At 39.4% G+C, this 22,739-nt stretch overlaps 1 protein-coding gene across 6 annotated transcripts in view; it reads right to left on the reverse strand.

Annotated features, from left to right (window-relative positions):
• The window catches only part of ASAP1 (ArfGAP with SH3 domain, ankyrin repeat and PH domain 1), a 397,004-nt gene that overhangs the window by 147,502 nt on the left and 226,763 nt on the right, over window positions 1-22,739 (reverse strand). The window lies entirely within an intron of this gene.

Raw genomic sequence — 22,739 nt, forward strand, 5'->3', positions numbered from 1 at the left:
ATGTGTGTCCCCAGAGGGCTTCTCTGGTGACACACATCTAAGAAACAATCACTTCTTTCTTATTTCAAAGACAAAGGGATTTCTACCAAGACAATTCTGTCTGTGATTTTGCCAACAATCATACAGCAACAGCCTGGCTGGCAAGCCAGAGAGCTATAGTCTGAGAGTCTACATTCTGTGAGACTCTAAGACACTGGTTCTTGGGGAGTGGGGCAAAAAATAAAAAATCTTAGCTGTTATAACTGTCTGTGGCCCTCCAAATGGCCACAGTATATAACTGATATCAACTATGTCTATTACCTGTATTAAAATTTCATGGGGGGAACGATGGGGGACCATGTCTAAAAAGGCTCTTGAGAAAAGGAGGAAGGCTTTGGATCATAATGAGGGAAAAAAAAGGTTGAGCAACACTAACTGGGTCTGAGACTGAAAAAATGAAGATTAATAGGACTCACCCTCTGTTTTATATTGATAGCTGAAATAATGTGCTCTGAGTCCCTCAATTTCATTCTTGGAGTACAATTCCCTAGCATCTCCCTATCCTATGGGCCTTAGAAGTTTGGATGGATGGCAGGTAAGTAAGGTTGGGGGGCCTGACCCGCCCTTCACTAGTCAAGCTATTGCCTACCTTTCCTCTGTTCACGGAGATCCTTACCTTATTTTTCTTCAAAGCACTTACCATCCCTACCCATTTGTATATATGGTTGTTTCCCTATTTGTTGCTGTCTCCCCAGTTTGGTTGCCAGCTTGAGAGAGGGGTCTATATGCTCACTGCTATATTCCCAGAAATTAGAACACTGCCTAGCACAGAGCGGGTGCTCAAAAAATACTTGCAGAAGAAATGAAATACAGAATCATTTGTGTACAAGGTTCCTCTTTACAGGGCTATCTATACTGATGGAAAGTTACGTGCCTATCAACAGGGCACTGGCCAAATAAATTACAGAGCTTCTAAACAACAGCCAAAAAAATGAGAAAGTTCTTTATGCTTCACTTTGAAAATACCTCCAAGATAAATATTTATGTGATAAAAGCAAGGTATAAAACATTACTTACGGTATGCAATAATTTGCATAACAAGGAGGAAAGAAGGCCAGGCACGGTGGCTCACGCCTCTAATCCCAGCACTTTGAGAGGCCAAGGCAGGCGAATCACTTGAGGTCAGGAGTTTGCGACCAGCCTGGCCAACGTGGTGAAACCCTGTCTCTACTAAAAACACAAGAATTAGCCAGTCATGGTGGCACACATCTATAATCTCAGCTACTCGGGAGGCTGAGACAGGAGAATTGCCTGAACCTGGGAGGTGGAGGTTACAGTGAGCCAAGATTGCGCCACTGCACTCCAGCCTGGGCGACAGAGCAAGATGCCATCTCAAAAAAAAAGGGGGGGGGGAGTCTATGCTTTAATTATTTCTGAAATAATACGCAGAAATCTGTTGATACCAATTTCCTCCAGGGTTAGAAGCTGGGCAAAGAAATAAGGTGGGAGAGGAGATTTTTGCATTTAAAAAAAAATTATAATATGTAACATACTGTTTATGTAAAAACTCAAAAATTTAAAACAAAATATGAAAAGACAGTGATTATAAATAACCCCTTTTCAACTCTTTGTTCTAAATTATGGTTTGCATCAATGCCTCAAATCCTTTGTGAAATGAAGCAGAAAATTAAAAAAAAATACATTAATGTTATTAGTACTTTGATCTGAAGGCTGTATTATAGAATAACAATTAAAGAATTATGAAACTCTGTGGTTAGTACTGAATGTGAGAGTTGTTCCAAATAAAAAGTGCCTCAAACCATGTACTGACCACACACTAAACACACACAGTAACTTCTTTTTTTCAAAAAGTAGATATGGGGGGGTCTTCTCTTATTGGTACGGCTGGTTTCCAACTCCTGGCCTCATGTGATCTGCCCGCCTCTGCCTCCCAGAGTGCTGGGATTACAGGCATAAGCAACCATGCTCCGCCACACATAGTAACTTTTTAATGCCATCATTGTGGTTAGGCATGAGGGGAAGATAGAAAACCCCAAGAATTAAGAATTTCTCCGTGGTAATCTACACACATTCTTGAGGGCTGATAAGAAATCACGAACGCAAAACATGTATTATGAATTCAGAATGTTTCCAGGGACTAGTCAATGAAAAGGCAAAAAAAAAAAAAAAAATTAAAATTTACAGTCTTTCCAACTTACTTCCCAGGAAAAGGTAGGTTAATTAAAAAAAAAACTAGCACCGAAAAGTTTAAGTGACAAGTGAATAGTAATTACCTGTGTCATTATAAAGACACAAAGAAAGGTTTAAGAGAAAGTAAACCAATCTCAAGAGGTGGAAATTTTAGGAAATATTCATTGGGGGGAGCAAAAAAAAAAAAAAAATCCTTTCTTGGAGATCTCAAAGAAGGGAAAACCTATTTCTCAGTTATTTTAGGTGATTATTGTGCCACAGAGATGGAGTATATGACTTTGCAGTCATGGGATTCTATAAATTTCCTGTGTTTTCATTTTTATAGTTCTTTCAGGAATCCTTTATATTAGCAGTCCCCAACCTTTTTGGCACCAGAGACTGGTTTCGTGGAAGACAGTTTTTCTACAGATGGTAGGGGGTGGGGGAGTTGGTTTCAGGATGAAACTCTTACACCTCAGATCAGCAGGCATTAGTTAGATTCTCATAAGAATGTGTAACCTAGGTCCCTCACATTCACAGTTCACAACAGGGTTCGGGCTACTTTGAGAATCTAATGTCACCACTGATTGGACAGGAGGTGGAGCTCAGGAGGTAATGCTTGCTCACCCACCACTCACCTTCTGCTATGTGGCAAGGCTGCTAACAGGCCACGGCCCAGGGGTTGGGGGCCCCTCATTTATATGGCCTGAGCAAGAGTTTTGCAAACTGATGTGTAGCAGTCATCTCCAAGGCACTTAACAATACAGCCAATATAATACAATAACAATATCAGTAAACTTCCTGTATCACCTTCATTATCTTTAATAAATTTTTAAAAACCCTTTCAAATCCATTATATAATTATTTCCCATTGATTTTACTAAAATTCTATTGATTACTCTATCTCCATTTACTCAACTTCCAAATCATTTCCTTTCCTTTATTGATAACGCTGAATTAACACAAGTTCTTTACATGATTCAAGTCTACAAGAAGTTGAAGCGTATGTTTTTGAAAATGCATTTTTTTTTCATTTTATTATGCAAACAACACATTTAAAATCATTTCAGGACCAGGAATGGTGGCTCATGCCTGTAATCTAAGCACTTTGGGGGGCCAAGGTGTGAGAATTGCTTGAGTCCAGGAGTTTGAGAACAGCCTGGGTAGTACAGCAAGACCCCATCTCTTTAGAAATAATAATAATAAAAAAAAGATGAGCTGGGCATGATGGTGCATGCCTGTAGTCAGCTACTCAGGCGGCTGAGGCAAGGACTGCAAGATTACAGTGAGCTACGATCCTGCCACTGCCTGAGTGACAGAGTGAGACCCTATCTCTTTAAAAAAAAAAAAAAATTCCAGAATAGTATTTAGGTATGGTAAATAGTTTTGCTTTCCGAACAAATTGCTTCTAGATTTCTTTCCTAAAAGAAGAGGTATTCCCCCTGCTAGTACATACATCAAGCCTAACCAGAAATTTGGAGTTAATCAAACATAGGTAGGCTGAGGTCTACCTTCCATCATGCAAAAGGGACTTACGGAAGCAAGTAACTGTAATTAATATTAAACTTGACAAAAATAGCCGTTTATTCCTTACAATTGCTTCAACACTGCCAGCAATATACAAGTAGCCCCTGTTATCCCAGTCACTGGAGATGACTTCATAAAGTTTTTCCTCTGTATATATAAACATATATCTTCTGCTCTGATTTTTTAAATGTCTTTATGCTTTACCACTAAAATAAATGATCTCACTTACTGTTTACTGAGTTATCACCTTTCCTCACTAGAAGGTTTGCTTCTTAAGGGGAGGCCCTATATCTGTTTTGTTTACTAACTGATCAGATCCCAAAGAAGGAATCAAGAAGCAATTGTAGGCCAGGCACGGTGGCACACGCCTGTAACCCGAGCAGGTTGGAAGGCCGAGGCAGGTGGATCACCTGAGGTCAGGAGTTTGAGACCAGCCTGGCCAATGTGGTGAAACCCTATCTCTACTAAAAATACAAAAATTAGTCAAGTGTGTTGGTGGGTGCCTGTAATCCCAGCTACTCAGGAGGCTGAAGCAGGAGAATCTCTTGAACCTGGGAGGCGGAGGATGCAGTGAGCTGAGATCACACCACTGCACTCCAGCCGGGGTGACAAGAGTGAAACTCCATCTCAAAAAAAAACCAAAAAACAAAAAACAAGCAGTTGTAGGTCACACTGTACTACCATTTCTAGCTTGCCTGAATACTGCCCAACTCAGCTCCAAGCCCCTCTATGGGCCTGTAAGTGGAGTGCCCTTAAGGCCTCACTCCAACAAGTCACCCTGTCCTGCTGGAGCAGCCAACCAGCAGAAAGACAATGAGTCAGCAGGGCCTTGTTTTTTCTTGCCTCTGACAGGAGAGCGGAGCAGAGTTCTACAAATGGCACTTCCAGGACACTTACATGCACACAAGACTGTATTAATTAACAAGGACATAATTTGCTTGCTTTGTCATCTTGCATTAATCTTGACATTCCCTCTCCACTGCCCATTGGTTCTGTCTCTCTCCAGAACTGAAACAGTTTCTCTGAAAGTAAGGCTAATGCAAATCTGCTGACTTGCTCAATATATTGGAAAATCCAATTAAAATAACGAGCCAGCTCCCAGCAGTTAAGTCCGCAATTCTCTGGTATAAATTGGGTATTCTGTCTAATATATTAACTCCTTCAGGTCCTAGAGAGTTATAATACTTGAAGCTATTTAAAACTGGTGCCTCCTGAAGTGGCAGGTCAAAAAATAAAACTAAATAAAAATAAAACTGATGCCTCATCATTAGGCTGCTTTCCAAGGTACTGTTATACAGAGGAAAGAATCCCAGAGGCATGTGGCCACTCATCACTCCCGGCCTGCGTGAACTGGGAAAACCGCTTAACCTTGCTGGTGTCCCAGCACCTTCCTGAACTAGCCCATGCCAGTGCCAGTGGATCGAGACAGAACTGACACCAACGGGCCAAGGGCAGTGGCTCATCTGTAATTCCAGTACTTTGGGAGGCTGAGGCAGGTGGATTGCTTGAGTTCAGGAGTTCGAGACCCGCCTAGGCAACATGGTGAAACCTTCATCTCTACAAAAAAATATAAACATTAGCTGGGCTTGGTAGTGCATGCCTATAACCCCAGCTGTTCAGAAGGCTGAGGTGGGAGGATTGCCTGAGCCCAGGAGCTGAGATTGTGCCATTGCACTCCAGCCTGGGCAACAGAACGAGACCCTGTCTTAAAAGAAAAAAGAAAAGAAAAGAACTGACACCAATGAAGCTCCACTTTATTCCAGGCCACACAGGTGGCTCGGTTCACGCACAAAGTCTCATTAGCTGCTCCTGGTAACCCTACAAGGTATTACTAAATAACTTGGCCAAACACACACAGTTACCTGAGACACAGTGGATGCAAACACAGGCAAAATGCCTGACACTACTGTAGGGCAAGTGCCCTGATAGCAGTAACTTAAGCACACCCTTAGAATGACCCTGTGGCAGATGTACCTGAATGTGTGTTCTAAGCTAGGGAATCCTGGGAATAGCAATCACAGAAATTCGTTCCTTGTCTATGAGAAATGTCCAAGTCCCCAGCCCGTCCTGTGGAACACAGGTCATACAGAAGATTGAGGCCTTGAGTTTTGGGTTCCATGAAGGTTGCCAGGTGGGTCATTAAGGGGAGTGTTAAGTGAAAATCCTATATAAGCTACATGCTGTTCACTAGTGGGTGAAGTTTTCTTGTCCAGCCTGCTGCCACTGGACTCTCTCCCCTGTATGTAAGCCCCTAATACATCTCATGTCTCATTTGCTGGCTCTGGGACTTTTCTTTGGCCTCTTGAACCTGGTGCCTTCCCTACCGAGGCTAGGGGTTTGGCACAACAAACACATAATACCCTTTAATCAAATGTAACCAGGTTTATTTTCATAAGATTTTTTATTTATTTATTTATTTTTGAGACAGAGTCTTACTCTGCCACCCAGGCTGGAGTGCAGCCATGCTCACTGCAACCTCTGCCTCCTGGGTTCAAGTGATTCTCCTGTCTCAGCCTCCTGAGTGGCTGAGACTACAGGCACCTGCCACCACGCTCGGCTATTTTTGTATTTTTAGTAGAGACAGGGTTTCGTCATGTTGAATCACAAGATTCTTTACACTTGAAAAGCTCAGCAGTAGTGGTGAAAAAATGATAATGAGATAGCATTTCAGGTACTTTTAAGGCTGGGATGGGAAGCTTCAAAATACCCTTTCTATTGCACCACATTCTCTCCATCTCACAGTTCCTGCTTCCCTGCCTCATCTGCAAGACAGTCTCCATAAACTGTAAGATAATGCAGCCCATTATACTGTGTTCTAATCTAGGCAGAACGGCGTGAATTTTATTTAAATGACAGAGGGTACTGTATTTGAAATATATTATCTAAAGATATTGCTCACAACACCTCTGTAAAATGGGTCTTAGTCTCACTAGATTAATGAGGAAACAGGCTTAGAGAGGTTAAGTAACACGCCCAAGGTCAAACAGTGAGTAAAGCAGATGGTCAGGTTATTAATTAAGGTTTTTACTGACTCCAAAGACCATTCTCATTTCCTCTGCACTCTGCTGTTACAGTGATCTTTTAAAGTGATTACCAGATTATATCACTCTCCTGCTTAAAACCCATCGTTGGCTTCCCACTGAACTACACTCATATCCAAGCTCCCAATTTAGGTCTGGCCCTGCCAACCTGTTTTGAGTCCTTCTACCCATTCTCACTGCACTTCAACTCCTTCTGGCTTCTCAACCCACAGAGCTCTCCCCCTTTGCATGTGCTTTACTCTGTCTGGAACACTCTTCCTCTGTCTCCATGTCACTTCCTCAGTGAGGCCTTGACCACTCTAAATAATAAATAAGTCCCTTCTTCCTAATCTCCTGTTACTCTGGATCACTGGCAGAATAGGTTCTCCTTCATAGAGTACTGCACTTTAAAATTACCTGTGTGTTCCTTTACCGTCTAGAGCAAAGCTTCTTGGAGGCAGAGGCTATGACTGCTTTGCCCACCACTGAGCTACATCAAACTCCTAGAGTAGCAAAGTGTTGACTTGCTATATACACTAAATAAAAATGCTTACTGATTAAGTAAATGGATGAATGAATTCCTCTCCAAATCAGGAGAGCTGCTCTGAAGCACCAAGCATTATAGAACCTGAATCAGTTTTGGTTTTCCTGGAGTGCTCAGCACCAGAATGGGGGATCCAGAATGGGGGAAGCGGCAAGATTCAGGAGAGGGATAGAAGAGTTAGAACTGCTCCCAGGATATGGCTGGGAGTGACAAACCAAGGGTACCCCTCCCACTCTGCAGCTGTTAGGCTCTGTCTGACAAGAAGAGAAGAAAGAATGAAGGTCAGGAGACCTGTTCTAGACTTGAACTTGTCTCCAACCAGCTGTGAATGGTTAGGCAGGTCACTTTTTGTTTCTGGCATCAATAAAGTGTGGGGTCTCTAAAAAGATCTCTAAGGTACCTTCCAGTTACAACACTCTTACAGCTTAAAATGAGCTACTGAGATACAACTGAATAAAGGAGAAAAAATTCCACCTTGAACGGGAGAGAACTATAGGGAGATGCTCAAACTGCCTCAGAGACAAGGCAGCCCTGGTTCCCCACCCAACAAAGTAACAAAAACAAACAAACAGTTCCGTGGTAAAGCCGGAGAGTTAGAAAAGTCCATTCAAAATTCTTATAACAATTCTCAATTTTTTAGTATAGTCCACAACGTTCACTATAAAACTTCAGGCACAGTATAAACATAACCTTTTGAAAAAGTCTGAAATATTTCAACGAAGTGAGCATCTTAATTTGATCAGAGCAAGGCACCAACTATGACCTACTAGGGCCTTGGGCTACTGGCAGTTTCCCCCCATTTCTTGACTCTTAAATGACAGGGAAGGAGGAGAAACAAAAGCATTACAAACTGAATTAATGGAGTAATGACAATCAGTAACTAAATAATATATAATCATGAGATGTGTAGAGATTTCAAACTATTACATTTTGGACAGTGGTAAGTGGAAACAATAGAAATATTCAAAACAGGAAGTTGTGTAAATAAATTACAGTGCAAACATAAGACGGGCATTCTATACAATTTTTAGAATGTGCCTCTTGGTGGGAAGTGCCTCTGGGTTCTGTAGACTCCTCTTTGGAGACTGCCAGGGGAGAGGATCCTGGCTCCAAACCCTGCCCAAACAAGCCTTGATCTAGGAGGTTGTATGCTTCCAACTAAGCAAAGGTTTTTAGGCTGCAGTATTTTACAAAACAGGAAAACATTTTCAAAATGTATCAGTGGAAAACCACAGTATAAAACAGCACTGCAGTATGAACCCAATGTTTAAAAAAATTATATGACTTTAAAAATATGAGAAAAAAGATGTTAAAACAGCAAAAAGTTTAGAAAGACAGAGGGTACGTATACACACACACACACACACACACACACACACACTCCATAACAGGTAAGATTACTGTCGATTTTTATTTTAGTCTTTTTCTCCCTATATTTTCTGAGTTTTCAACAATGAAGTGGTATTATCTTCGTACGTAGAAAGTTATTAAAAAGAAACATGACACAAATCACAAGAGGGTGATATAATTAACCAGTAGCCTATTTCTCATTCAACTTGTTCTTTATTTATTGATAAAGATGTAAATCAGATGGCATGTATAAAAGTAAAAACAATTAATATTATAAAAGTGAATCTGGAGGGAAAAACAGTTGCAGCTTCTCTGTAATACTAGGAAATCCTGGATCTCTGTCCAGAATGACAATCCTTCCTAGTGGTTCTCAAAAGTGTGGTCCTCAAATCAGTAGTGTCAACATCACCTGGAAACTTGTTGGTTATGAAATCCCAGACCTAATTAATCAGAAACTCCAAGAGTGGGGCCCAGCAACCTAAGTTTTAACAAGCTCTCAAGGTGAAATGGATGCAAGATCAAGTGTGAGAACCATTGCCTCAGACTAAAGGTTGTCCAAGCGCAAGAAAAACCAAAGTTCCTTTAGAGAAGGAAAGACTTACAGCCAGAGAGCAGAAATCACTTGCCTATGGTCTAAGGCATAATTACAATGAAGAACAGACATACTGTGCTGGAAGATCTGGGAAAGGCCCAAGGAAAAATGCAAACTAAATTACACCATGTGCTAAAGGCATTCGGGACTGACGAGACTGAATTTAGGCATAAAGTACATTTTACTGGAAATGCTAGAAAGAAAAATGGGTAGGTCTAACAGTACCAGGAAATATGAGAATTCCTTAACTTAAAATAATGCAATTATATTTTATCTAATTCAATTTACTAAATGGTGGGTTACATTTAACATCATCTCCTACATCAAGTGAAAATGAAAGTACCATTTCCCTGTGCATTATCTGCAGCATCTGATTTCATTTGATGATAATTATATGGAAAGGGGAAGTAGCTAGGATTTATAAGACCAAGACAAAGGAGAAAGTAAAAGGAGGCGGTGTGCTATATAGCTAGGCCTTGGTTTGAGAAAGATATCCCCATCCTAAGGATTTCTTTATTGTACTTAAAATGATAATCAGTTAGTTCATGATCAACTTTCAGACCTTTAATTTCATTTCCATGCTTGGCATCTATAATTTGTTCTTTTTCCCTAGAATAAAACCACACTGTAACATCGAATCACATTTTCCTTGCTTTCACTCAACATCTTTATCACAGATTATGATAAATTGTTTTGCAATATCTTTTACTCAGGACGCACCTTCTTAACACAATTTTAAAAATTCAACAAACATATGCAAGCACACAGGGCTTACCACGTACTGGGGTGACATAGTAATGTCTCATAGTAGACATTATTGTCTTCATTTAACTGACATTTAACTGGTCAGAGCCATCTCGGCTCCCTTTGTTTGGAAAGTCTGCCCTGTCTGCTTGGTCTACATCTTCATGTTTTAAGACTTATTTCACTTAATCCTCATTAAATTTTTCAGAAGTCAAAGAATCCACCTAAACGGTAACTGTGATGGCAGTTGTTTCATATATTTCAAAGCTTCTCTTGCAGAAAAGGAATCTTCTTAGATATTACATTTGTGATGCCAACTGCTGCCAGGAAACCCCACTTGTGGGAAACCAAAAGCACAATGTTTTACAAGTCTGGTCCTATACCTTTGTCCATCTTCCCTTGTAAAATTAAGTAATGCTTTAGGGTAAACTATTAAAATATTATGTATAAGCAATCTCTCACATAGAAAATGACAGTCTTAGCACAGATTCTGGAACAGAGTGGGCACTTGGTAACTGCTGACAGAGATAAGGACACACTTTATAGAAAGTTTCTTTCTTAGTACTAAAGTATAGACTTTCACCTCACTCTTTATCAAGTATATCAACCATTGCTTAATATTATTTAATGTTTCTATTTATGAAAACAGACTCTGCTAGCTTAAGAGAATAGCGTTTCATGAATATCTCTTAATAATTTATGGCTCAGATAAAGCGTGCCTCCTCTGCACAGCCTTCCTAGATACTCTTGTTTTCTACATGAATTAGTGAATGAATGAATCTGCCTCAGGTGACCTAGCTTGGGAAGTGGTGGAGCAGAGACATGAACTCAATTACAACTGATTTCGAAGACAAGCTATTTCTGCCAATCTTCTGAATTTTCAGTTGCTTCACATATCTGGGGCAATATGTCAATAAAAAGATCCACTCGTTTTTACTGAAAGATGTAGTCAGATACGAATTCAAGACTGCATCAGTGGGCCATTTCTTCATGTTTAACCCTACGGTTACCAAACAGTATAATCTAAAATGAAAAGAAAAGGCAAAGCAGCAACCAGCTTAAAAACAATGAGAAATTACATACTGAAATATAAATTAGAAATAAATTCTTGGAGGGGTGAAATGAATTTGAATTAGAAAAAAACACACACACGGCCGGGCGCGGTGGCTCACGCCTGTAATCCCAGCACTTTGGGAGGCTGGGGCAGGCGGATCACAAGGTCAGGAGATCGAGACCATCCTGGCTAACACAGTGAAACCTCGTCTCTACTAAAAATACAAAAAATTAGCCGGGCGTGGTGGCGGGCGCCTGTAGTCCTAACTACTTGGGAGGCTGAGGCAGGAGAACGGTGTGAACCCGGGAGGCAGAGCTTGCAGTGAGCTGAGGGCGCACCACCGCACTCCAGCCTGGGCGACAAAGCCAGACTGTCTTGGGGGGAGAAACACACACACACACACACACAACAAACGAAATGGATCACCTGGTCCAGCAAAACATCTACATCAGCATTTTCTGAAGTGGTTCCATGAAAAGTCAATACAACAACAAAGTCTTTATACAACAATAAAGTCTGTGCTCAAATAAATTAGAAAGTACTGCATTGGACAAGTTTCTTTATACTCTTGCTCCCAGGCAAGAAGACACCAGATACACTGGACACAGTATGGCCACTGTGTACGGCTGCGCAGGGTGTACATGGCTCAAATCACCCACCTGGCTTGTACAAGGGAAGCCTGAAGTCCAGTCAGTCTCCCCTCACTAACCCGTGTTTCCCAGTGCTGGCTGGCATCAGCCCTGAAAAAGCGCCAGGCTGGGCTGTAGTACCTCCCAACAGCCCGGATGTGCAGTGGTGGCCCTGTCTGAGGGCCATGGTATGTGGAGGTGAGGAGAGACTCAGAAGCAACATTGTGCAGAGGAATCCAAAGCCAGCTCAAGACAGAACATTTAATCTGAATCTGCTAGGAAGAGTGGGAGATCCAGATAAAAGGTTAGGCCTGGGATGGAAAATGGGAAATCAAGGAAGAGTGGAAGGGAATGTGGAGTGAAAAGAAGTGAAAAGAAGCGGAAGAAGTGAATGTGGGGCAGAGTTTGACAGAATTCTCTGTAAAGAAAGGAAAAGTGAAAAAGACCTGCATTTGCTGTATGCATTTTACTTCCAGATCTGGGCCTAAAGAAAGAGCTCTGGAGGCTTCTGGGACAAAGATCATGCAGACAGATGGCTGTTAATTCTCTCCAATCAGTGTTTGCCTTATCTTTGTAACATCATTGTCAATGTTTTAATTGCTGTTTTTAAAATCAATGTAACTTTTAACTTAATTTAAGAGTAAATTTTACATTATGTCCAAAACAGAATGTCCATATCTTTTGAGAGGAGGTACAGCATACTCTAGAGCACGGGTCCCCAATCCCCAGGTCACGGACGGGTACAGGTCTGTGGCCTGTTAGGAACAGGGCCACACAGCAGGAGTGAGTGGTGGGCTAGTGAGCGAAGCTAAGCTCCGCCTCCTGTTAGATCAAGGGCAGCATTAGATTCTCACAGGAGAGGGAACCCTACTGTGAACCGTATATGCGAGGGATCTAGGTTGCATGCTACTTATGAGAATCTAGTGATAAATGTAATGTGCTCAAATCATCCCAAAACCATCCTCCCGGCTACCCCCTCATCTGTGGAAAAACTCATCCACAAAACCGGTTCCTGGTGCCAAAAAGGTTGGGGAACGATGCCCTAGAGCAGACCACCTGGGTTCGAATGCTGAATCTGAGATCTACTTAATGCTCTGTGACTCAGTTTTGTGAGCTCTTAAATAACGGTAACTATGGTTAGGGCTGCTGTGAGGAGTAAATGAGGCTATGTACAGATGAGGCAGAGAGGATAATGCTCACCAAATACTCCATTTGCTCCCTCCCATTTCCGGGTCTCCTGCAGCTAGGTAGGTGGGGCCAAGAACACAGTTCAAACCAATGAACTACAACATCTAGGAAACCTGTGAAAAGGATGTTTACGCTTCTCTAGTCTCTCTCTTCCCCTGTAGAGAAGGGGAGCTTCCATGCGTCTAAGTCTCTGAGTTGCTGTTGCAAAGTAGAACAGACCCCTTCAGCAGACATGCCACATGACAAGAAAATAAACCATGTTAAGCCATGGAGATTTGGGGGTTCATTTATTACTGCAGTATATCCTAGCCTATCTTAACCAATAAAACATGTAAAGTACTCAAAGTGCCAGTGCCTGGCATACAGACACCACAGTATAAAGACAAGCTCTTGTTATCAGAATTATTTGTACAGCAAAAGTTAACCATAAAAATAAAAATAATGAAAACTTCACCTGCCTTAAGGTTGTGAGGGTGAGACCAGCTCTTTTATCAAAGAGATATTGATTAGCAAATGTTAGAGACACCATAAAGCATTCCAGTACCAATCATTCTTCAAGTTCAATCCCTTCCTATGGTCAATGAAACTTCGCTCCAATAAGCGATGGTTTTTCTTCTCCCTTCCCCACTCTCTCTTTTTCTTCTTCCTTCCCCACTCTCTCTTTTTCTTCTTCCTTCCTCTCACATAGAACTGAACTCTACACCAAATGCTGTTTTGTGAGCCTGTCTCAAGTGAAATAATACTAGACAACCACATACACATATCGCATGCATACACCCTTTAGACAAGTGCTAGGAACATACAAAAGCCACAAGCTGAAAATGCAATCCTATTTAAAATGTATTATTTGAAATCCTACTTGAAACACTGAATGTAAATCCTTAAAAGAAAAAAAATAAGCCAAAAGAAAAACCATATTCAAATTCAGCCTGAGGTACATATACACTAGGATACCTGTTTATTGGATGTATTTAAGACAAGGTATACCTCTACTGACAAATAGAAAACTCAAATAATCAGTTATGGTCCAGATACACAATGAAATAGTATGAAGCCAGTTAAAAATTTTGCATATATATATATATATATGAAATACACGGCTTCGGCTTTTTTTTTTTTTTTTTTTTTTTTTTAGCTTAAACTCATTTAACAGCAAAACCTGTTCTGACTCCATTTGGTTGGTAACCTCTGACTAGACTCGAAGTGGGGCAACTAACAGTCTTTATATATCCCACTTCATGTGAATATTCAAGTTTTACTGCAGACACAAAACTATGTTTAATTATAAACATCTTCCCAAGAAGTCACTAGGGGGTGTCCTGCTTAATATAAGGCATGTACACCCTGTCATCCTTCTGAAATCTGTAAAACTCTGAATTTTGAAACCAATCTAACCCCAAGGATTTTGGATCTAAATGAGATAGATGTCTATACCTGCAGATATCTATGCAAATTAGCAGTATCTCTGTGTACAAATCCATAAAACTGTTTCAAATACTATACTCTTAAATATATATTTTTTTAATTTATTTATTATTATTATACTTTAAGTTGTAGGGTACATGTGCATAACGTGCAGGTTTGTTACATATGTATACTTGTGCCATGTTGGTCTGCTGCACCCATCAACTCGTCATTTACATCAGGTATAACTCCCAATGCAATCCCTCCCCCCTCCCCCCTCCCCATGATAGGCCCCGGTGTGTGATGTTCCCCTTCCTGAGTCCAAGTGATCTCATTGTTCAGTTCCCACCTATGAGTGAGAACATGCAGTGTTTGGTTTTCAGTTCTTGTGATAGTTTGCTAAGAATGATGGTTTCCAGCTGCATCCATGTCCCTACAAAGGACACAAACTCATCCTTTTTTATGGCTGCATAGTATTCCATGGTGTATATGTGCCACATTTTCTTAATCCAATCTGTCACTGATGGACATTTGGGTTGATTCCAAGTCTTTGCTATTGTGAATAGTGCTGCAATAAACATACGTGTGCATGTGTCTTTATAGCAGCATAATTTATAATCCTTTGGGTATATACCCAGTAATGGGATGGCTGGGTCATATGGTACATCTAGTTCTAGATCCTTGAGGAATCGCCATACTGTTTTCCATAATGGTTGAACTTATCTTAAATATTAACAGAAGCTGGAATTATAATTTTTAAAATTTTCCATATGTCTGAAATTTTTATAGTAAATGCATATGGTTTAATAGAAGGAGTTAAATTAAAAAAAAAAATCCTTTCCCTCTTACCCACCCATCAACCCACATGGATAAATCACATTTCACAAAATGTCCCACAGTATTAATTGGTAGTGAGGCATGTCAGGACATAAGGGGATAACCTGGTAGATCAAATGCTGAAAACTTTTAAAAATATCTTTTAAAAAAATGATTAATGACCATTTTTTAAAAAGATAAGGTTTAAAAAAATGCATTATATAGTTCAGGGCACCCAGAAGCTACCAATTTTACCATTAGGCACAACCATGCTCTCCATACTTTTTAACATTTCAAAGAAGAACTCGAGAAATAATCTGCTGGCTACAAATCTAGATCCGACCTGTACATTATCAGATATTCTTATTTGTGAAGAAAGAAAAGGAGAAAAATTAAAAAAAAATCTTTAACACAAACCACAATACCTTACAGAGATTGCAAACAGGAAATGCTATGCAGATGGAGAAATCTTTGCTTTGCTTCAACAGCTCTGAAGCAATAACTGCCCTCCAACTGTTTAATGAGACTCAAGCTCTTATGCAAGCTATAGAATTGTCCAAAGGCTTCAGAAGAGAAGAAATCAAATGCATGGCGAGTCCTGCCTGAACTAGAATACTTCTGGGTAACTTCCACTATTTAAAAAATAATTTATATACATTTTCTAAAACCACTGCTGCCTTGGGACTTTCAAAGGGTATGGTATTTAAATGGTTTTCCTCTGTCCATTGAGAATCTATTTCAATCCACCAGTTATTCCTTTCCCGACCCATTTTGTGGTTTCGGTATTAAATGGATGCCATTCTCTGTTGTCTCCTTAACTTCTTTGCTAGGATCACAGGAATGATGCCTGATGCTGGAAGTAGAGCAGACCCAGCATTGCTTAGCAAGCAATGATTTTATTGCCTTCCTTTTTATGGTTTAAAAAAAAAAAAAAAAAGGTTGAACATAATTTTTCAGTACTATACACTTAATCAAACGTACAACAAAACCACTTAGAAACAGCTAAAACTCAAGAACATCCTGCTTCCTTTTTCTTTTTTTAAACGAGAAAGCTGCATTGCAAAGAAAGCCTTTATCATTAATACATTAACTACTAAAGGGGCACTCAAAGTGGAAGGAATGGAATGTATAAAGGCATGGAAGCGTGAAATGCTATATATTCCAGGAACAACAAATCGTTTGTTATGTCTGGAGTTGGCTTTGATTAGGAAGGCATCTTTAATGAAAGGAAGGATAAATTCAGAGACATTGCAAGTCAACTAAATAAATATTTTTTAAAAATGTTTTTTAAATGTCACTATCCAGTACATGCTATGAACTGAATGCTTTGATAGGTATTTTACATAAATTATTTCTAAAAATGCCACCAGAATGGAGACTCCAAGAGGATATGGCTCTTTTCTGTGTTCTTTTCACTGCTGTATCTCTACTGCCTACCCACAGGGCTTATGTAGAATCCTAATAAATAACAGAATGAATCATAAATGAACACAAGGAGGGATTATTAAACCCTTTTTACAAAAATGAAGGAACCAAGACTCAAAGAACTCAACAAGGCCACACAAGTAAGATGCTGAGTAATTATTTTTATACAGGCCTCATTAAAAATCAAAACCCATGCACTTATAACTATGCCACAAATATAGTAAAAACAACAGCAATAGAATAGATCTTGTCCACATTTCTCTGGCTTCTCACCACTAAGAGGCAGCATTCCCTAGATATATTCAGTCATGACAACTAGACTCACTTCTGGGAGGAAATAGCTAATCATTCCTACTTTTGTGGAATAGTGGCCACATATAGGACTGTAATTAGAGGAAGAAATTAGAAAACCTATTAAAGTGCGAAGGAAGTGGGACTGAGGACTGCAGATCAGTTGGCTCAAAGAATATCAGAGAAATGAGTTTGATTTGTGTTCTGCACATTTGTTTCATGCTGAAATGTTTACATAACAATGTATACTAAACACTTTCCCCTACTTTCCCTTCTTGATAATTTGATAGTTTATACTTTTATTAAACTTATTTTGAAAAAATTACAGACTCACCAAAAAACTATAAAACTAGTAGAGAGGTCCCTTGGACCCATCAACCAGCTTCCTCCAATAGTAACATCTTATATATGTTAAACAGTACATTATCAAAAAGAAAAAATAGACACTGGTGCAAGACAACTAGGCCACAGACCTTACTAGAATTCCCCCCGTTTTTTGCATGCATTCATTGTTTTGGTATGTCTTTGTGTATCTACAGCATTTTGTCACATGTAAAGATAACTACAACCATCACCACCATCAAGTTATCAAACTGTTCCATCAATACAAAGGAACTCCCTCAGGTTACACTGCTGCTCCCTTTCCTAACCACTGGTAACTACTGATCTGCTCTCCATCTTTGTAATTTTGGATGCCTGTGACTTTAGTCATAAAAATACACATTATGGGAAGGTTATCTTATTTAAAGTCACTCTTTTAGGGAACTTTTTTTTCACTTTAAGGCAATAAAAGCTTACAGGGGTATAAAGAACACAGATGTAAAAGACAAAAGATCTTGCATGTACTTGGGTCATCCTCGATCATCTTCTGCCCCAGTAGCTGGATTGCCATTCCGCAGATGTCACTGCGCTGGCTCTCACAACAAGAAGAGGATGAGGCTGTAATGGGGATGAAGGCTGATCTGCCAATGAGGAGGAATTCATTACATGGGGCTCTTGGATAAGTCACATTCTTTTGAACTTCTGAATCTATGACTTGACCCAACTTGGGAAAGTATGTCTGCTCTAGTGCCAGTACTATATGAAATCTAACTCTAGTGCCAGCACTATATGAAATCTAGCAAATTCAAAATTGCTTAGAACATGTCGTTTCATCTATTTGTCATCCCACTAAAGAAGGAGGTAGACAAAAGGACTAGAAAGAAACTCCAAATGTCAATTATAGTTATCTTTGATTAGTGGGAACATGAAAGAGAAATTGCAATTCCCCAGTAGGCATGTGTTCTTTTTATAATACAAAGTACTCTAGAGTGGCTATTAATACCATACTAATACTAATATTAATGTAGTCTATTAATATTATAATAATCCAGTGTGTACAAAGGACTTTGTAGGTTACAATATTTTTCACATGAATGGTATGAGTTGATCCCTACACAACCAATAAGGTATGCAGAAAAGTACTTTCCCTATTCTACTAGTGAGGAAATTTATTTCCGTAAGTTAGGCTACATTAACCTACTTAACGGTAGGGCTGGAATCATAACAAAGCCTTCAAATTCTGACACCAGTGGTTCTCAAAGTATAGCGCCTAGGCCCCTACAGGTTCCCAAGGTCCAAACTATTTTCATAATAATACTAAGAGGTTATCTGAATCTTTCACTGTGTTGACATTTGCATTGACAGTGCAAAAGCAACAGTGAGTAAAACAGCTGCCGCCTTAAGCATTAATCAAGGCACTGCCACGAAGTGAAGTAACTGTATTCTTCATGGTCTTGCTCTTACAGTAAAAAAAGGCTATTTTCATCTAAGAATGCCCATAATGAAAAAGTAAAACGATTTTCATCATATCTTGACCCTCAAATGCATCTTTTTAATGTTCTGTTTGATGAAATAGGAAGTATGAATAAAGCCCTTTTTAGGCATACTGAAATATGGTTGTTTTGAGGAAAAGCACTTAATGTAATTTTTTGAGTTGCAAGTTGAACTAACTGGCTTTGTTTATTAGTGGAACACCAATTTTTTTTTGAAAGAAAGACTAGCAAACTATGGTTATTCAGACTCGGGAATTTGACAAACATTTTCTTGAAAATGAATGAAGTGAGCTTATCACCTCGAGGTAAACAACTGATAGCATTTATTGCTAATGATAAAAACAGTGCTTTCAGAGGAAGTTAAAATTTTGGAAAACTTGAATTTGCCACCATGAGCTGACAGCTTCCAAATAATGTTCATTTACATGGTTTCAGATTCAAACCGTTAATAACATTTAAGGAAGGACCACTTGTCAAGTTTTTATGTAGTATCAAAGATTACCTGAAACGGCTCTTAAAATACTCTTCTCTTTTCCCAATACAGACCTGTGTGAGGCCTTATTTTCCATCTACCTCAACCAAAACAATAAATTGCAACAAAATGAATACAGAAGTAGACATGAAAATATAGCTACCATCTATTAAGTTGGCTTTAAAGGGATTTACAAAAATGTTAAACAATGCCACTCTTCTAATGTTTTTTGGTTTGAGAAAATAGTTATTTTTCCATAAAAATAGATGTTTAAAGTGGGTTTATTATTTTAAAATACATAATACACATGAAAAATGTCTCAGTTTTAATTTCTAAGATAGTAAATATGGATAGAAGTAGTCCACATAAATAGAAACCACATGGTACCCTTAGTCATTTTTAAGATTGAGGTCCTAAAACCAAGAAGTTTGAGAACTACCATCTAACACTCTCACTCTTTCCAATATGCTATAACTCACAAATGAGAGAAATCAAAGGACAAAAAAGAGCCAAGAAAGTACCCTGCACGCTAAACACACACATTGGTTTAGTGATCACCAGGATAGGCCCTGGTCACCTTGTCAGGTGGGCCTTCATCATCCACATAATCCATCACGGCAATGTAATTCATGGGGCAGCAAGACTGAAACGAGGCATGATCTGTAGCCACAGGGCTTGAGCTCAATCCCTAATTGCATCATTGCAAGTATATATTTTTTGAAGATTTGGTGCATCTATCTCTAAAATGGGATATGACTGATAGCTGTCTTTACATTGAGTTACCTTAAAAATAAAATGAGAAGATGTAAATAACAATTAAGGTTTGTATTTCTGAAACAAATTCTGTGTCAGGTATTGTGCTTAGTGACTTGCTTCTCTGATCTCAATGAAATCCTGCCACTACCAAGAAACAGTCACTCTTATTATTTATTTTTAGAGACAAGGAAACTAGCACTAGAAAAGTTAAGTGAATTGCCAAAGGCTATAAAGCTAGTGAGGCGCGAACTAGGACTCCAGGTGTGATTGAGACCAAAACCCATGATCCTCCAACCACCTATGCTTCATAGTCTCTCGAATCCTATGTTACGAGGTAGAAAAACTTTTTATAGGAACAATTTTCTATGATTTGGAGGAGGGGGGAGTAAGAAAAGCAAGTTACTTTAAAACTGACTTGGTGTATCAACTGTGGTATGAGCTCACAGAGTAATCAGCAATAACTGCAATCCTTTTCGCAGTCCTCAGACGTTTGGTTAATTTAAAGCAGCCTCAGGCCTATGCACTGTTAATGCCAACATCTTTGTAGGTAGCCCTTGGGAGTTTTCACATAACATCTCACTTGATCATACTTTCTATAATCACAGACAGTTTTGAAAAAGGAAAAAAACCCCAAGCATCTCAATGATGGCTGAGATAGTTACCATCATTTAGTGCACTGATATTTTTTAAGACCACTGCCCCGGAAACTGCTAAACACAATACACTTGCAATAGTGATTTCTTACATCTGACAAATAACAAATGTTTTTCTCTTCTAGGGTTAGTCAAAGCTAAAAGCTAGTATGAGACCTGGCCCGCATATCTATCCTTTCCTTTTTCTCTATAAAAATAAGTAATGATTTAGTATAAACTATTAAAATACTCTTTATAAGCAATACTTAATTAGAAAATGACATTTTTTAGTATTTAGCATAGACTTTCGAACATAATACTTTAGGTACTTGCTGGTTGAACTGAGAATACAATTTACAAAGTCTAAAAAGTACCAAAGTACTTTCTTTTACTTTTAATTTCTGCATTTCAACTGTATCAGTTTGCTTAATGTTTCTGGCCTTCACAAGCCTAAGAGAATAGGATTTTTGGGAATCTTCTGAGAAGTATGGGTTCCCACGGTGGGTACTCCTGAGCCCCAGGAGGGTGTTGAGTGCTGCTCAGCTGGGGGCTGCAGGTGCTGCACGAAGATCCAGAACCCTGACCCCCGAGCCCTCTACTCCAAGGTGTGGCCCTATCAATCTGCCTAGTTTGCTCTTCCCTTTCCTGGAAAAGCATAAAAAGAGAAGCAGAAAGTTGCTGGCTGTTACCAAGTTGTGTAAACCCCTGGCGCTGCTTTTTATTCAATTAGAATAATGTTTTCTTAGTAACCAAACTACAGTAGAAACTGATTCTTCTACCTGGCTCCCTCACCAAGAATGCCACCACCACTTTCAAAGGCAAAATTTGATTTTCTTTACTATATGAATTAGGTTTTCCAGCAATTTCCTTTAGATTTTTCTTAGACTTCTACTCCTTAAAGGGGAGTGGGTGTGGAAAAAGGGCTGTAGCTTGAGGTATGTATATGGGAGTAGCTTAATCAGTACTTCTGCTTAGGGTAACAGCACAACCAGAGCATGAGGTGACAAGGGCAGGATATTGTAGAAGAGCAAAGACAATGGGTTCAGAGACACAACGTTTGGCTTCAAGTCTGTAACACATACTAACAGTGTAAATGAACAAGTTACAATCTCAATTTGCCTCAGTTTCCTCATCTGGATTAAAGGTACAGTAACCACAGGATTGTTGTAATGTCTTCAATGAAATAATCTATATAACGCACCCACCAAACTGCCAGGCTCATCAAAAGCATTCGATAAATCTCAGCTGGTTTTGTATGGAGATGAACAAATGAATTAGGTGAGCAAATGCAGATGATGAATGCTGGCCTGAATGGCCACTGAGCTGTGTGTATGGCACATATACACACAGTTGAAAGGAACCTGCAGTGTAGCAAAGTGTAGAGATGGATTGGTCCAGGAACCTTGGAGGTGATGACTCTTGACTTAAGCCAAATACATTTGGTCTCTTGGAAACTAAAGCAAGATACCAATGCGAAAACACCCATCTCAGAGAAAACACAGCTTTCTGCCCGAGCCAAGTCCTTTACCAGTTATTACCAAAGTGAATTGTCAGAGTCTTGTTTTGCTTCCTCTCTTTCTACCACACCACACTTTGAGCAAGGCCTCCAGTGAAAGTGCAGGCAATGCTCAGAGGGAAGGAAAACCGAGGGTGCTCTTCTGAATAAATGAGGTTTATGTAATCTAAGATTTGCAAAAATATCATGGATTTCTTAAATCCAAAAGCATAGAAACATTAGAGCCTAAGTTCAAAATTATTCTTTCCCAAGTTTTTGAAAATAATAAATATTTCTATGTTCAACATTTATTTTCTTTCAGATTTGCTTATTTGCTGTGTAATATTAATTCAATGGCATACATCGCCAATTAGAAAAACTGTCAGGAAGACAGACACACACACACATCTGTTCATTTATTGTGACAGAGAAAAAGAATATTGCAATTGGCCAAATAGGTTAATGGAGTGTAGAAAGGTAGTTTTCATTTTTCAAATAGGTTATCTTCATCTGTAAACTAACCTTTTGTATCTAATGGATTTATGACAAATTATCACCTGAGGCCATAGAAGCCTATTTGTTACATGAATAACTGACCTAGGCTGAGGACATCTTGGGCCTGAGTTCTGGATCCTTAAAGGAGATAAAAGTACAATACCAAGAGACTGGGAGAGAAGAGGGAACAGCTCCTCTTCTCCAGGGCAGGGCTAACTTGGAAAAGCATGATATAGTTTTCCTTTGGCACCTTTCAACCTCATTGTACTCCTTTCTCTGGGGACTTAGGAGGATTAAATTATTTCACTGGGTGGCCCTCAGA

Source organism: Papio anubis, chromosome 8, assembly GCF_008728515.1.
Source record: "Papio anubis isolate 15944 chromosome 8, Panubis1.0, whole genome shotgun sequence".
NCBI lineage: Eukaryota > Metazoa > Chordata > Mammalia > Primates > Cercopithecidae > Papio > Papio anubis.